Below are 10,874 nucleotides of genomic sequence, written 5' to 3'. Positions count from 1 at the left end.
TCAACTCTTCGCATCTGCTGGCCAAAGTATTGGAGTTTAAGCTTTAGCATCAGTCCTTCCAAAGAACACCCAGGACTGATCTCCTTTAGGATGGACTGGTTGGATCTCCTTGCAGTCCAAGGGACTCTCAAGAGTCTTCTCCAACACCACAGTTCAAAACCATCAATTCTTCGGCGCTCAGCTTTCTTCACAGTGTCCACTTAATACCTCAACCCATTCCTTTCTGACGGTCTTTCTTGCCCCCTCCTACTCTCAACTGGATCCTATCTTCCTATTATATGCTCTTGTATGAGCAATAACCAAGAATCCTTTGTAACATTAATTAAGGATGTAATTTTGTCACTTAATTCAGGATGCAATTTATTGATATGATGATTTGGTTGTTGTCTAACTCTCCCATCAGACTCTAAGCTCCATGAGGCCTTTTTCTGTTCATCACTTATTTCCAGTGCTTCACACAGTGTCCTGCCCAGAGGGGCACCCAATAATTGTGGAATCAATAACTGTATGAAGTCCCCACTTATACAAAGATGTAGCGATTTCTTCTTGGCAATTGCTTCAATAAATTGTTTTATTTATTTCTTTGCTGATTGCTTTGTTTGAGCTTTTTGTTTTACTTTGCCTTTTTGCTGCTTTTACAAGACTGCATCAGAAACATGGGAAGGAAGAAGTGCGAACTGAGCCAGTGTAGAGTATTTTCACATGATCTCATTTAATCTTCATAATCTGTGAGGTAGCTGGTTTTCAATTTTATGGAAATAAACTGAGGCTTAGAGATACTATACAAAATTACACCATTGGACACGGCAGAATAAGGGCGAGCCCAAGTTTCCCTTTTACTGCTGGGCTTGACATCAGAGACCCTGCTTTGTCTGCAGGCTGGGAAGTCACCCGTGGCACCATCTTACCAAGGCTTTGGGCCTCAGTTTCCTTCTCTACAAAATGAAGACTAAAGGTCTTTATTTTTTACTCTTCTTTAAAGAATGTATGCTTCTTTGATCACCAGTAACAAGGTAAAGTTTCTACGTGATGACCTGCTATTCTCCGTAGCTAAGCAGTCTCCTTTACCAATCACCGATGCATGGTAAAAATGGTCACAAACCTGCCCCTTCCCCACTTCCATACTTCAGTAGTGCCCCCGGGTCACTGGCTCTGAGACTGACCGTGGGACTCCTTTGGTTCATATGGTAGCCAATGTAGTGTAAGCAAGAAACATGCCAAGTGCATGTGCTTCGGAGTTTGCCCTCTGGCTTCACTTGGAAACCTTCTGCCATATGTGCAGAAAGCTTGACTAGACTTTCAGATGATGAGAGCATGGGACCCCACGGCTCCAGCTGACAGCTCGCCATCCCTTAGAGGCCAGACCATAGATGCCAGAGTAAGTTGGTAGAGACAGGCAGAAGGATCGCTGAGCCAGTCCAAACCCATGGACTCAAGTGTCAAATAAATGGCTATCATTTGAAGCCACTACATTTCAAATATTGACTTTGTATGGGGCTTCCCAGGTGGCTGTAGTGGTAAAGAACCCACCTGCCAGTGCAGGACACACGAGAGACATGGGTTTGATCCCTGGGTTGGGAAGTTCCCCTGGAGAAGGAAATGGTGACCCACTCCAGTATTCTTGCCTGGAGAATCCCACGAACAGAGGAACCTGGCAGGCTACATTCCATAGGGTCGCACAGAGTTGGACAGGACTGAAGTGTCTTAGCATGCATGGAATATATATATATATATATATTATATATAATATATATATATAAATAATATATATAATTTCTCTATTTTTAACAGTAAGTTTCTAGCATATATGGCAACCCACTCCAGTATTCTTGCCTGGAAAATCCCATGGACAGAGGAGCCTGGTGGGCTACAGTCCACAGAGTAGCAAAGTGTCAGACACGACTGAGCAACTTCACTTTCACTTTCTATCATATATTAGTCCTACAATTTTTTCATTCTGAGAGAAATGTGTCATATCTCCTATATTTATTCTCTTAAATGAGGTAAAATGTGTAATTTAATAGACACATATTTCTTCTTTGTAGGTGGGAGAAATACACTTTTATTTTCTTCTAATTTTGCCACCACTTAACTCATTAATTCATTTGGAAATTAATGAGATTTTAGGGATTAGGCTTCTTCCCAGGTGGAGCTAGTGAAAGAGACACAGGTTTGATCCCTGTTTTGTGAAGATCTCCTGGAGGAGGGAATGGAAACCCACTTCAGTAATCTTTCCTGGAGAATCCCATGGACAGAGGAGCCTGGTGGGCTATGGTCCATGGGGCTGCAGAGTTGGACACGACTGAGTGACTAAGCACTCACATAGGGAAGAGACATGAATTTAAATGATTTTTCTCCACATTAATATCAAATTGTGACATTCTTTTATCATTTAATAACTCCTTTCTCAATTATTATAGTGCTTCTTGATTTCCAAGCATTAATTTCAAATAACATGTTAGTTATATTCTTTGTAATTGGTATGGCATCCTATGAACTGACTTCTCTTTTTATAATTTAATACCATATTTTTATTACAAATGTACAATTCAGAAATATAAAATATGTTACTAATATACAGTTGTTTGTAATAGTATAATTAGTGAAAGCTCTTTATGTATCACAGACAGTAGTTTCTTTCTCCTTTCTAAATTTCCACTGCCTTTCCATCTTTCTTCTGATTCCTTCACAACTCTGTTTTCTCTTATAGGTCTTTGATCCATTTTCATCATTCTCTGACTTTAAACTTTTTGAGAGCAGGAAGAGTATCTGTTTTCCCTTGTTCACTGTCTTCCACAGAGTATTCAGTCACTGTTAGAGTGATGTGAAATTCAATTATCCCAGCAGTCCTTAGTTTCGGTTATTTATTTATCTGTTTACTTAGCTGTGTTGGGTCTTAGCTCAGCACGAGGGCTCTCTAGTTGAGGTTCACAGGCTCAGTAGTTGCAGCAGGGTCTCAGTTCCCACACAGCCTGTGGGAAATTAGTTCCCAAACTAGAGATCCAACCCATGTTCCCTGCATTGCAAGGCAGATTCTTAACCACTTTACCACCAGGGAAGTCCCTCAGTCCTTAGTCTTAATGCAGTCTTCCTGAACCTATGAGTTTTCCCTCCTTATAAAGTTCCCAGATCTTCTCTGGGTTATCTAAATGGCATGGTGGTGGTTTAGTCACTAAGTCATGTCTGATTCTTACATCCCATGGATAGTAGCTTGCCAGGCTTCTCTGTAGCTTGCCAGGCTTCTCTGTCCATGGGTTTATCCAGGCAAGAATACTGGAATGAGTTGCCATTTTCCTTCTCCAGGAGATCTTCCAGACCCAGGAATCGAACCTGGGTCTCCTGCATTGCAGGCAGATTCTTTACCAACTGAGCTACTAGGGAAGCCTAGTCTCTCAATGGCAGAGGCAAAAGGAATAGGAAACTCTTAAGTAGCTCAAAAAAGACTGTTAAAACAGGCATGTAAATTTAACTGATTGGGATGTCCTTGGAAGTAGGTTCTAATTACTAGTAAAATAAATGAATGCAAGACCTCAAGACTTCATGGCAATGTCAGCCTTCTGGACAATATCCTATTTGCCAGGCCCAGGGTCTACAAAGATCACTTGGGTGTGGCCTCTGCTTTCCAAACCAGGATAACAGTGACCAAAAGCTTTCAACCTTTAACCACATGACAGTGCAAATCTTATTTTCACTACCTTAAAAAAGTATCTGTACAAATTTAATGTCAATGTTGTCATTTAAAAACCAAGTTCTAATGTCCGTTCCCTTCTCCCACTCACAAATCTACTTCCCAAGTAGAATCTATCTATTGTTTAGATTTTTCTCCCCTCCTTATCCTTGATGGATGGGAGGTTCCCATTGGATTGTGAGGAATGCTCTGAGAAGTAGAACTGTAAGGCCAGAAGCACTTTTAGACCTGGCAAGGTCACATCCCAGCCCTGCCTCAACCTTAATGCTTCCCATAAGCCCTCCACTCCCTTGGCCTCACCCCAGACCTCTCCCCTATCTTGACAGGCACCACTTCTCACATCTTACCCAACCCAGCCCTTCTGGAACATTGTGTCAACAAGGCTCCTGCCAGCATCCTTAACATCTTCACCCCAGGTGACACCACCCTGCAAACCTCTTTATAATGCTAGATCATTTATTTAATTCCTTTGCTTTTCTACTCTGCCTTCTGAGAGCTATGGGTGAAGCCTCATAGCTACCATCTTGCTGATGCTTATTCAATTAGTATTTACTGAGCATCTAGAATGCACTAAAAACACTAGAAGAATCTATAGTTGGCTCAGAAGAATGTAACAGTAAATGAAGCCGGATCTACTCCCTCTTAGAGAATAATGTCTGATGGGGCAGGAAAGCTCAACATTCACACCATCATGAGATAAGGATCTTCAGGATGGAATTACAGAGAAAACCCACAGGAGGGCACCTAACCCAGAGATAGAGGGGGTCAAAGGAAGACTATGTCAGTTCAAATTCATGGTCTTCAATTCCAGTGGGGTCCCCAGCACCACTCAGCAATCTTCTGTAGCTGTCTGAGTGTGTGCTAGGTCACAACAGTTGTGTCTGACTCTTTGACTGTAGACAATCAGGCTCCTCTGTCCATGGAATTCTCCAGGCAAGACTTCTGGAATGGGTTGCCGTTTCCTCCTCTAGGGGATCTTCCCAACCCAAGGATTAAACCTGTGTCTCTTAAGTCTCCTGGATTGGCAGGTGGGTTCTTTACCGCTGACCTATCAGAGAAGCCCCTAGTTATCTGCTGCTGCTACTCTAAGTCACTTCAGTCGTGTCTGACTCTATCTAGTCAACTGCAATTCTCCTGAAAGAATGGTTAAGACCTCATGTTTCTCCTCAAGACACCCAGATTACTTTCACCTTTCTCACCTCTCAACAAATGAGATAGCCTCTGTCTACAAGGAGCAAGTGCACTCCATGTTGAAAATCCATTTCCATTTCAACATCTCCCCTCTTGACTCAGTAAAAACAGAAACAGTGCCCTTCTCTTATCCTAGTTGTTTATCATTATCCCCCAATTAATCGGGGACCAAACCTGAAAAAATTGGTTTATTTTCACCCTCACTTTTATCTTAAGTTCAAGCTCTTCCTCTTAATTACTCAATAGTAAACATATACATCTCTCTTACACACACACACACAAATACACACACACACGCACATACACACTAATTTATTTAATATAAAGCAAAATAAATGCTCTTCAGTTCAGTTCAGTCGCTCAGTCGTGTCCAACTCTTTGTGATCCCATGAATCGCAGCACGCCAGGCCTCCCTGTCCATCACCAACTCCCGGAGTTCACTCAGACTCATGTGCATCGAGTCGGTGATGCCATCCAGCCATCTCATCCTCTGTCATCCCCTTCTCCTCCTGCCCCCAATCCCTCCCAGCAACAGGGTCTTTTCCAATGAGTCAACTCTTTGCATGAGGTGGCCAAAGTATTGGAGTTTAAGCCTCAGCATCAGTCCTTCCAAAGAACACCCAGGGCTGATCTCCTTTAGAATGGACTGGTTGGATCTCCTTGCAATCCAAGGGACTTGCAAGAGTCCTTCCAGCACCACAGTTCAAAAGCATCAATTCTTCAGCACTCAGCTTTCTTCACAGTCCAACTCTCATATCCATAAATGACCACTGGAAAAACCATAGCCTTGACTAGACAGACCTTTGTAGCCTTCATCAAATTTCAGATTAAACCCAGATTGCACAAAGTAAAAAATAACCCATTGGTTACAAACATTTTCCTGCACCTTAACAAGTTTCCTAACCCCAACCTCCACCTACTACTGCCTCTAGGTATATCTGAGATTCCCAAATGGGAGGAAGAGGGTCTTACTTGCGTTCTTAAAAAAGGTGTGTTTGTTCCTTGCTGCCACCTAGCTGGAGACCTGCCTCTGCCAAACCACTGCCAGACCCTGTGTTGAGGTTCTATCAGCCACCACTGGTGAGGTCCTAGCATGGCTGCCCTGGGCTCAGTAGCCCCTCAAGACTCCTGCTGAATCTTCAGTATGGCTTATTGCCGGCCTCCCCTCAGCTGAGCTAGGGCTTCATGTTGGGGTGCAGAGTTCCCCTGAGGGTTCTGCCCACAAATGTTCTCAAAATGGACTCTAGCCCCATCACACTGCATGATGTTTGGACAGTTGTGATATGCAAACAGAGGGGAAGGTAATTGCTTCCACTCCTCTGCCCTAGTGTCTGTTAAGAAGCCCCAGAGCAAGCATGTCCTCTACACACATGATGCTTGAGCAACACCAGGGGACCCCGTGCACATTCTTTTCTATGTGAATAACATACTCAGAACAAACTCTTTAGAGTCCTCTTTTGGGGGCAGTGCTGTCTAATATTCCAGGCTCTGCTTGTGACCCCATGGGCTGTAGCCCACCAGGCTCCTCTGTCCATGGAATTCTCCAGGCAAGATTACTGGAGTGGGTTGCCATTCCCTCCTCCAGGGGATCTTCCCAACCCAGGAAGGGAACCCTGGTCTCCTACATAGAAGGCAAATTTTTTACCATCTGAGCCACCAGGGAAGCCTCTGCTTGCCCACCTCCAGTCAAAACCCATATGCTGGGCATGTCTATATGTGTCTGAATTCCCATTGTGGTTACAGCTCAGCTTCCCAGGAGGGTCCTCAGCTTCCTGTAAACCAGTGGCTGTCAACAGATACCTGGATAGTTATAAGTGTCACAGCTCAATACAGTAGCTGTAGGGGAGAAAAGTGTTCCTCCATCCTCTTAAGGGCCTTGGGTGTGTACTGTCCAAGACAGAGTAACAAGAGAAAAGTATACACATTTATTTAATGGAAGTTTTATGTTTTATGACACAGGAAGCTTCATAAGAAAATGAGGACCTGAAGAAAAAGTGTTTTTTTGTGCTAGGATTGATGAAGAGTGGGCAGTCATGTAGAAAGGTGACAGGTCGGAGAGTATGAGGTATGCATAATAAACTGGAGGAAATATAGCAAGCCCTCTTTGTTAGGATTCTTCTCAACATCCACTTTGTCTTCACAGATAAAGATGTTCCTTTCCTCTGGGTCTAGGGAGGGTACCTCTCGCCTGAGGGTTTTATGACCTATCTCAGGGGAGAAAGTCAAAGTAAAATTCCTGTTTCTTCTGTTCTCTCAAACTCTCTTAGTTTAAAATATTGAACATGCCAAGGTGCCATATTCTGGAGCACTGTGTCCTCAACCCCACCACCGCCTTACACAAATTATGGACTAGTCATGACTCTGCTACAAAAAAATAAAGTGTCACTTCTCAATCCTGCATCCAGTTCTAGCTCCTGCCTTCTCTTCTCTTCACAGCCAAGCTCTTTGAGAGAATAAGCTATAATTTTTACTTCCTTATTGCACATGCATTTGCCGGGAGAAATATCAATAACCTCAGATAGGCAGATGATACCACCCTTATGGCAGAAATCGAAGAACTAAAGAGCCTCTTGATGAAAGTGAAAGAGGAGAGGGAAAAAGTTGGTTTAAAGCTGAACATTCAGAAAAATAAGATCATGGCATCCAGACCCATCACTTCATGGCAAATAGATGGGAAAACAATGGAAACAGTGAGAGACTTTAATTTTTGGCTCCAAAATCACTGCACATGGTGACTGCAGCCATGAAATTAAAAGATGCTTGTTCCTTGGAAGAAAAGCTATGACCAACCTAGATAGCATATTAAAAAATGGAGACATTATTTTGCCAACAAAGGTTGGTCTAGTCAAAGCTATGGTTTTTCCAGTGGTCATGTATGGATATGAGAGTTGGACTATAAAGAAAGCTGAGTGCCGAAGAGCTGGTACTTTTGAACTGTGGTGTTGGAGAAGACTCTTGCAAGTCCCTTGGACTGAGAGGAGATCCAACCAGTCCATCCTAAAGGAGATCAGTCCTGGGTGTTCATTGCATGGACTGATGCTGAAGCTGAAACTGCAATACTTTGGCCACCCATTTCTTTTTCTTGGGGATGGTCTTGATTCCTCTTTCCTGTACAATGTCATGAACCTCCATCCACAGTTCATCAGGCACTCTGTCTATCAGATCTAGTCCCTTAAATCTATTTCTCACTTCCACTGTATAGTCATAAAGGATTTGATTTAGGTCACACCTGAATGGTCTAGTGGTTTCCCCACTTTATTCAATTTAAGTCTGAATTTGGCAATAAGGAGTCATGACCTGAGACACAGTCAGCTCCCGGTCTTGTTTTTGCTAACTGTATAGAGCTTTTCCCTCTTTGAAAGAAGGAAAAAAAAAAAATCACAGCAAAAATTAAGTCATAAGGGCTGAGGAAAGTATGAAAGACCAGTTGGAATAGAAATAGATATACCTTAATAGAAGGTAAATCAGGTGAGATATCCCCTGGTCATGAGAGAGACAGATGCATGTTTCCAAAAAACTTGTGAATGATCTCAAGGCAGAATGAAGTTAAAAAGTCTACTACAGTCAAAAGTGGTGTTGGTCAAATAGGTATTTCTGCTACCTCACTCCTCTCTCCCTACTCTTCCCACCCTGCAAGAGTCTGAGATCAGGTTAGAAAGATAAGAGGAATGTTAGAGAAAGCCAGTGGTACTCTCCTGCCCTATCTATCCAGCCTGCAGTGAGCCAGAAGTGAGAGAGGGGAGAAATAAAATTTTAAGGATTTCTTATTATATTGGAATGAACATTTGAATGGCTTACTATAAGACCTTTTTATTAACTGAAAGTGATCAGAAAAGTCACAGGGCTCACACTAAGTTTCATGGAGATTGTTGAGTTCAGTCGCTCAGTTGTGTCTGACTCTTTGCAACCCTATGAACCACAGTATGCCAGGCCTCCCTGTCTATCACCAACTCCCAGAGTTTACCCAAACTCATGTCCACTGAGTCGGTGATGCCATCCAACCATCTCATCCTCTGTCATCCCTTTCTCCTCCTGCCCTCAATCTTTTCCAGCATCAGGGTTGTTTCAAACGAGTCAGCTCTTCGCATCAGGTGGCCAAAGTATTGGAGTTTCAGCTTCAGCATCAGTCCTTCCAATGAAATCAGGACTGATTTCCTTTAGGATGGACTGGTTGGATCTCCTCAAAGTCCAAGGGACTCTCAAGAGTCTTCTCCAACACCACAGTTCAAAAGCATCAATTCTTCGGCACCCAGCTTTCTTTATAGTCCAACTCTCACATCCATACATGACCACTGGAAAAACCATAGCTTTGACTAGATGGACCTTTGTTGGTGAAGTATTGTCTCTGCTTTTTAATATGCTATCAAGGTTGGTCATAGCTTTTCTTCCAAGTAGCAAGCATCTTTTAATTTCATGGCTGCAGTCACCATCTGCAGTGATTTTGGAGCCCAAGAAAATAAAGTCTCTCACTGTTTCCATTGTTTCCTCATCTATTTGCCATAAAGTGATGGGACCGGATGATCTTATCTTTCTGAATGCTGAGTTTTAAGCCAACTTTTTCACTCTCCTCTTTCACTTTCATCAGGAGTCTCTAGTTCTTCTTTGCTTTCTGCCACAACGGTGGTGTCATCTGCATATCTGAAGTTATTGATATTTCTCCTGGCAATCTTGATTCCAGCTTGTGTTTCATCCAGCCCATCATTTCTTACGATGTACTTTGCATATAAGTTAAATAAGCAGGGTGACAATATGCCATCTTGACGTACTCCGTTCCCGATTTGGAATCAGTTTGTTGTTCCATGTCCAGTTCTAACTGTTACTTCTTGACCTGCATACAGATGTCTCAGGAGACAGAGCCAGAGAACTTCCTAAATCATGGCTGTAGGTGTTTGCTTCTTTTTTTGGTTAATTTTTTAATTGGGTGAAAGTCACATGACACACCATTTTAACCACAGTTGACTGTGCAGCTCAGCGGCACTAAGTACACACTGCTGTGCAACTCTCACCATCACCTGTCTCCCAAGTTTTTCACCTTCTTACACCGAAACTCCATCCCCATTAGACCCTAAGCCCCCAACCCCTCACTCCCTGGCCCCTGGCATCTAACAATGTACTTTCTGACTCTATGAATTTGTCTATTCCAGCTATCTTATAAGTGGAACAAGTATAAGTGGAATCAAACTGTATTTTTCTGCAGTGTGTGTTTACATAGAAATCTAAATAAACTCTAAGTTCCAGAAAGTGATAACCTCTCCTAGGAGAAAAGAGAGCCATGACTTTGTTCATCCCTGGCAGAGTGATAAAAGTGGGAAAGTCTGATATAGGCAGGGTTAAGGAAAAAAAGGCAAAATCTAAATAAGCTTTGAATGGGCTTCTGTAGATTGGCACAGTAGATTTAAAACCCAAGGATCTAGAAGACAAATGTACAATGCAATAATTTCAAACTTGTTCTGAATTGACTGAGAATGTATGTAATTTGTATAAATTATACACAAATTGTCTTCTAAATCAGAGGGACCATAGGAGATAGAAACAATAAATAAATTAATACTATTTCATAATAATAATCAAAAAATAAAACCCAAGGATTAAGTCTGCACTGTTAGCAACTCTTTCCCTCAGTTCTTCACTAAATTCTAGGGGTTAGTGTTCAGAAGGCTGGGACATGGCAGGAGAATTGAGAGAAATCACCTCTGAGGAACCACAAGGAAGAATGAGGAGCAGCTGAAATGGTAAATATGTTGAGATCATTCTATCTACATATAATGCACACACATACATTACTATTTATTGTCTAAAGCAAAAGTAGTAACAATATATATTGGGACTTAGAGCATTTGTAAAAGTAAAGTTTTTAACCATAAGAACATAAAGAATTAGAGGAGGGAATTAAGTTTCTTTACACCAATGTAGGGTTCTTTACACTTTGCAAGATGTAATTTAAATATTGTTCAAAGATAGACTCTGTTAAGTGAAAGATTCATACTGTAATATA

This window comes from Bos indicus x Bos taurus, chromosome 2 (assembly GCF_003369695.1).
Source record: "Bos indicus x Bos taurus breed Angus x Brahman F1 hybrid chromosome 2, Bos_hybrid_MaternalHap_v2.0, whole genome shotgun sequence".
NCBI classification, from domain to species: domain Eukaryota; kingdom Metazoa; phylum Chordata; class Mammalia; order Artiodactyla; family Bovidae; genus Bos; species Bos indicus x Bos taurus.
Note: the sequence above shows the minus strand (reverse complement) of the source record.